The sequence below is a fragment of the Geospiza fortis genome, unplaced genomic scaffold, assembly GCF_000277835.1.
Source record: "Geospiza fortis unplaced genomic scaffold, GeoFor_1.0 scaffold317, whole genome shotgun sequence".
Classification (NCBI taxonomy): domain Eukaryota; kingdom Metazoa; phylum Chordata; class Aves; order Passeriformes; family Thraupidae; genus Geospiza; species Geospiza fortis.
Genome location: NW_005054398.1, coordinates 67,529 through 74,180, shown reverse-complemented (window position 1 = coordinate 74,180; position 6,652 = coordinate 67,529).

The window sequence follows — 6,652 nt, the reverse complement described above, 5'->3', positions numbered from 1 at the left end:
CTTCTGACTGCTGGAATTGCTACCACATGAGCTACCTTTCTCCTTTCTTTAGAACCCTGTCAGGGTTTTGCACCTTAGGCCTTTCCTTTTGTCTCTAGAAAATTACATCAAACTTCTATACCCTCTACTCCTTATTTTTCTATACTTATTTTCTCCCTTCTTTAACTTACCTTCCCCATTTATTGCACCTCTCATCTGTTCCTCACATAGGTTCATCTCATCCCTCTTTCCATGCTGCCATACACATGAAAGCCTCCAACCAGTGCCATCTCTCATGTCCTTCAGCTGGGCCTTTTTTCTCAATGGTGTCCTCATATCCACCAACTTGGCAGTACCACACCTTCCCTCCGGGAGATGTCCCAGTCCCACCTGGTATGCCTCTGAACAAGCCAGCCTGGGCTCTATGAACCTTTGGGACCCTTTGGAGAATTCCCTGTAGGTCCTAGTGCTGCAGGCCCAGACCTGCTGTGCTGTGCTCAGCCAGGCACGATCATCCAGTGAGGCAGAGAAGAAATATCAGCTCAGCAGAAACCGGGCAGCAACAGCATCCTGGAGCCTCCCTTAGTCCCAGCCCCTGGTGCCAACCCCTCCTTTTTGACTGAATAGTTGTTTCAGCCAGCAGGAGCCAAAGATTAAATCTAACTCCTGCCAGTGCCAACCAGGTGGGACAAGTTGATCCTTTATTTACAATTATGATGAGGTAGCAATTATACTCTCGGGCTCTTTTCTCTTGGTGAGGTAGAGCTATTACTAAGCTCAGTGGTTTGGTTTTGTTAGCACACCTCTGGGGCCTGCTCTTGCCTATAACTCCCCTCAGGTTCTCTTGTGTCTCTTTTCTTCTTTTTCTTTTTTTTTTTTTTTTTTTTGATGACTTGTTTAAATAATCTTGTTCTCTGAGTTGTCCAAAGCACAGATCTGCCCCATAGCCTGTGTTCAGTCATGCTTCTCTCTTCCTCCTTGCTGCTCACATATATGGGCATCCAGACTCCATCCTTTTTCTGCTGCATGCATTGAGAAACCTATTCAGAAAATTCCTCCCTTTATCCTCTTAGCTGTGCCAGCAACGCAGTGTAGCTGGCTAAACACATGTGCTTGCCTGCTTTATCTCTTGCTTAGCTCCCTTCTCTGCTGCTCTTGGAAAACATGCTGCAGTTTCTGCTCATCTCCGAAGGTGCTGCCTTGCTTGCTTGCTTGCTCTGAAATTCTGCAGGAAGCCCCACGTAGATTCCGGTGCTGTACAAGCCTCTCAAGTCAGCTGCTACACACACTTGTCTCGTCCTCACCTCATTTTTATTTCAGTCTTCATCTTCTCTCACTTTTCTATCTCTTTCTATTGACTGTGTATTTATATTTATGTCACTTTAATCTCTTGCAGTCAACTAGCAAAGCCTGCCATGAGTGTGGTTCCTTGAAAAGCCAGCACAGTGAATCTTAGGGTGGATTACTTTGAAGCCAGAAATCATACACAGGTAAATAGAAATAGGAAAATCCCACCCTAATTCTAGCACTATTCTTGCTTCTCTTCTGAAATGCTGGACTCCTGCCAAGTCTATGAACATTTCATGGCAAATGCTGAGTCACAGGCAAGACAGAAACCCTTGCAAGACAGAAAAAGGAGGCAGGACAGATGCACACTCCTTGCATTTAGGAACCTGGAGAGGAGAAGCAGAACAGAATGTGTTAATGCACGTTTCAGAGCGAGGGTGCCTGGGCAGGGAGGCACATTACATTACAGTATCAAGGCAGCAACTCCAGACTATGTACAGGCATCGTCCTTTGGAGGGAATTGTTTCCCTTTTCTTCCTTATAGCAATTTCAGGAAACAATCTCTGACTGCACTTCTGTTATCAAACACGAGGTGGATCTTTCATTGTAGGAAGACTTTGGGAATGCCACTGTTTAGGGCGTGTTGTAACAAACACAGTGCCTAGAAGTGTTGTGTAACCTCTATTCTCTAGAAACTTCAGATTCATTCCTTCACATTTGCCAATGCCTTAAAATTTTGAGAAAGTTGCTCAAATTTGTGTTTCAATTTTCTTATCTTTAAAATTAGGAAAGAACATTTCAGGATACTGTGAGGTTACACTGTTACTGTTTTGACATGGTATTGCCACTTGCAGAGATGGTACCAGAAATTTGCAAAGAACTGAGTTTTGAAAGAAAGGATGGCTGACTCTCTGAACTTTAGGTCACACACATCAATCCCATAACCATCTTGTAAAAATTGCAATATATGCCACCTTTGAGAAAGGAATTTCACTATGCAACTACAAAATACCAGCTAAAGCACAGAATACAAAGCAAACATCACAAAAACTTTCAAACATTAAAAGAAATCCCATTTTAAACAATAGCACTGGGTGAAATTTAAATAAAGACACCAAACAAGATATCAAGTCTCAAATGAACAGCAGAAATATTAACAACTGATGCTTTTTAGGTGATAAATAGAGAAGGAAATTAATAGAAAACCAATATTACATAGTTATAAGTTTTATTTTGGAAAATGTAAACCTCACTAACCATGCATACAAGTTAAGACAATATTTTACAGTTCTTAATTTTCTTCCTTTTTTCATTTTTCTCCTTTTATAGTTGCATAGGACATTATCACAATATATAACTATGTAATACAAAATACATAAAAAGTTACATCAGAGCAAGAATAGATGAACATATAACTGTACAACTGTAATACTTCAATGTAGTGATTTAAAGAGTTGAAAAGTGAGCCACAGAAGCTTTCCATCTGCTGCTGACGAGCCTGTACAAGTGAGGGTGACACTGGCAGCTTTACAGCTCACTGCAGCTGGAAGTTTAGCTGTGAACACGTGTATGCTCCTCCACTTGGGCGTGTGGTGCTGGAAAAGCACACGTGCATGCACACACATGTCCCCCACATGCCCAACGTACACAAGTAAATGCACCTATAACCAGAGATGAAACTCAACCACAATCTCCAACAGGTTCAAAAAGTCCAAATGCAATAGCATGTGGATCTAGGAATTTGGTTCAGGCCCATCACTAGTTATAATGAAATGGATACCTATTTTTGCTCTGTGGACATCCCTTCATTAGTCAGTGTGTAGTATAGACACACTGCTGTGTATTTATGTATACACACATACACTATACAATATACACATATATATCTATTTATATATATATATATATATATGTGCATATGCTTATATAAATGCACATATATAAATAAATATATATTTATAAAAACCTATACCAGTGGATGGGCTTTTGCATTCTATATTCTGGCTTATGGGATAACGAAGAATAATTTGGGTATTTTCTTCTGCCTAAGGCTATAGCTCTTATCCCCGAGAGTTACAAATACAGATGTTCATCCTACCATTCACTGACATAGACTAGATGTTAGCACCTAATGCACAAACAGATGGTGTGATGGAGTAAAAGACCACCTGAAAGTTAGTTTGTAGGCATGACCTGATGAAATTAGTAAATCTAATGGCAATGAAAAGGCAAAAACAACACTGCACTTCACAAAGTACAAATCCTGTAACCCATGACAAAACACTGGAGACGAGCAGTTGTGAAATAGTCTGCTCCTCACACAGCCTTTACTGCCTGGTTGTGTGAGACAAGGAGAGTGCTGAATGTCGGGGTAGAGGGTGATGAGGTTTAAAGGTGTGCAGAGGCTTTCATAGCTACAACTTCTTGCAAGGGTTAATGCAGTAAAGAGGGTGGGATACAGACAGGAATTAGGCATTACCATCGAACACAGGCTTCTGATGACTTGTCATAAATATATACTTTTGCAGTTATGTAAACAGATACTAGGCATGTATTGTAAAAGCAAGGAATAATTAATTTGCAGATACAAAATATTCTCACAAAATCTAGCTGTCAGGAATTTACCAAGATTGCTTTCTAAGAAGCAGGATGGAAACTGAATTCATGTTGCCATTAGGCCTTTGCACAGGGAGAGGTTAATGGAAGGGGTGAATGAGTTTCTGAGCATCTTCAGTTTCACCTGGTAGCGAGGTGATGATTTTCACTTGCACCTATTTCCTGAAGAAAGGCAGTCCAACTCAACACTTAGAGAAGTTAGAATCATGGCTGGAGAAAAACAAACTTTCAAGGGCTTTCTTAATAATAATAAAGTTGATGCTATAATCTGAAATGAAAAAAAAAAAAATTAAAAAAAATCACAGCAATGTTGTATTTTGTGAGAAGACCTCAACAGAATGCATGGGGAAAGGAGGAGGCAGGAGAGATGCACACTCCTCCAGGTGAAGAAACATGCACTTTGCCAGAGCACTATTTCCTGAATGTGACATGTTTGTTGCTGTGCCAGAAGACTGATTTAGATTACACTGCTGGGTGAAACAACAGAAAGGTAAGAATCTGAAGTTATTTTGGATCAGCAAACAGATTTCAAAACATAATTTGAGCTGTTCTGACTTCTCATGTCTGCAAAACTCAGGAGGAACCATCACGAGAATGGAGTCCAATGACCTTGCTGATAATCAGACATTTCTAGCAGATGCTAGAAAACCCCATTCTTTTCTCATATGAAAATATTAAGAGAAGTTTTTGCTTACATTCGATTTTGGAAAATACTAGTGGTTTGGATTTTATAATTTTATACTAAAACTGTAAAGTTTTAAACCTTTACCGGAAATATCTGAAACTCTATCTGGGATTTTAAAACACAGTAACTTGACTGTCAGCCTAATACATCCTGAGGTATTTACAGCTGAGATGTAAAAACAAAAAAGTTTTAATGACCAATTTCAGAGTATTTTCTGAAAGTGTTGTTATGCTGGTTATATACAGCCCCATGGTGTTCTCATTAAATGAACTGACTTAACTGAAAATTTTAGTTTGAACCAATTTATTTTCTCCTGCTTAAACTTGAAAAATTATTAGTAAAATCTATGAAGTATATGAGTAAAATATTATTTAACTGTTTGAGATTTCATAGTTCTCTGTCCCTCAGAATAGGTTGTCCCAAAACCTTTATATCCTATAATCTCAGTGCTGATAAAACCTGGTGCAAATATTCCTCCTCCAGGCTAGTAAAACAACTTGTTTGTAATGCATAAACTGATTCATGCTGAATTATTAAGTCCTAAATAAATGAAATTGAGTGGTTCCTGCTTTCCTGAAGATTAAATGATGCTCTTGTTTGAACAGGTGATTTTACAGCAAAATTAATGGGGAACATGAAGCCTAGAATGTTTGCCAATACTTAGTGCTCCTTTTGATTTTTTTGTTCCCCCACTTCTCCATATACCTCTCTTAAGGTATAATGATAATGAGAAATGAGTTTGACTTGTTTTGAAGTATGTGCACAAGACAGAGCTGACCTGTAGAATTCCTTGAGCTAGATATCTGAAATGCCTCTCTACTAACTGCAGCACAAGAGCACTTCTAGGAGTGACAGAAATTATTGGAATGTGAATTCCTGTTACCTGAATTCTATCAAGTTGTTAAAATTGTGCATCTCAGCACATGAGATTAAAAAAAAAAGAAAATAGGAAATCTGTTGAGGCCAACAGATCTGGTTTTCCCCTAACTCCAGAGCTTGGGCAACTCATCACATTAACTCTATTTGTCATCTTGCAAAAAACCCTTACTGTGTTCTTTCATTTTCTGTGAAATGAAACAGTAGAATTGTGCCTCTCACAACTTCCAATTCAAAGGGGGAAATTAACAGAGGTGAAATCTGGAGCAAATGAACATGAAAAAAATACTGAAACATCTGCATTTGTTTAGATTTGTAGCTGTATTTGTATTGATAAATACTCAGAGTACTTATCTGTACAAATAATAGAAGGCGTAGTATTAGGAATAATGTATATTATGGAAGTACCTATGAAACTACTTGGAAATCTATATTAGCTTCTCACAGTTAACATACAGTACAATAAAACCTTGCAAAACTGGATCAATGCAAAGCAGCAAGTAAGATACAGGTTCAATGGCAATCTGGAGGCATACACTTAATATCAAATGACAGGTTTGGCATAGAGAGTTTCTTTTCACCACGCTACACTTAACTGCATTTATACCCTACAGAAAAAAAAAAAAACCAAAAAACCCAAACAGCAAAAATCCCAAAATTCCAGAATCAAAAGGACCTGAATTGATAATATGCACCATCAGACCCAAACAAACCAAGGAATGTGTATTTGCTGCCAGTGAGGTTTTCAGTACATCAGTATGTTTCTGGTCTGTTACTATATTTTCTACCATATAAAACATAAAAATCCTTGTGCTCTATCTAGTGTTAGATATTTGAAAGTTATTGAAAACTAGCCAATATTCCCTTTCTGTTATTAAGCAGAAATAAGAGCACCTTGCTTTATGCTGGTATGTGTATTTTTGAGAAACTTGAAGTAGTGCTGAGCTACAATGTCATTTTATTTTAAACTTAAAAATGCATATTTTATTATTCCAGTCAGAAGATACCTTCTGATTTTCACTTCCTTCTATCAATGACCACAATTTTGATGCAACAGAATACAGAAACTATGTCTTGGCCAATTTTTCTTTCTAAGATACAGCTGTACAGTAGGTAAGTACCTTGACAACAGTTTTGGTGGGCATTGGTTCAGTAATGCTATTTCTGTAGTTAATTAAAAAACAAAACAAAACAAAGGAAGAAGAAATA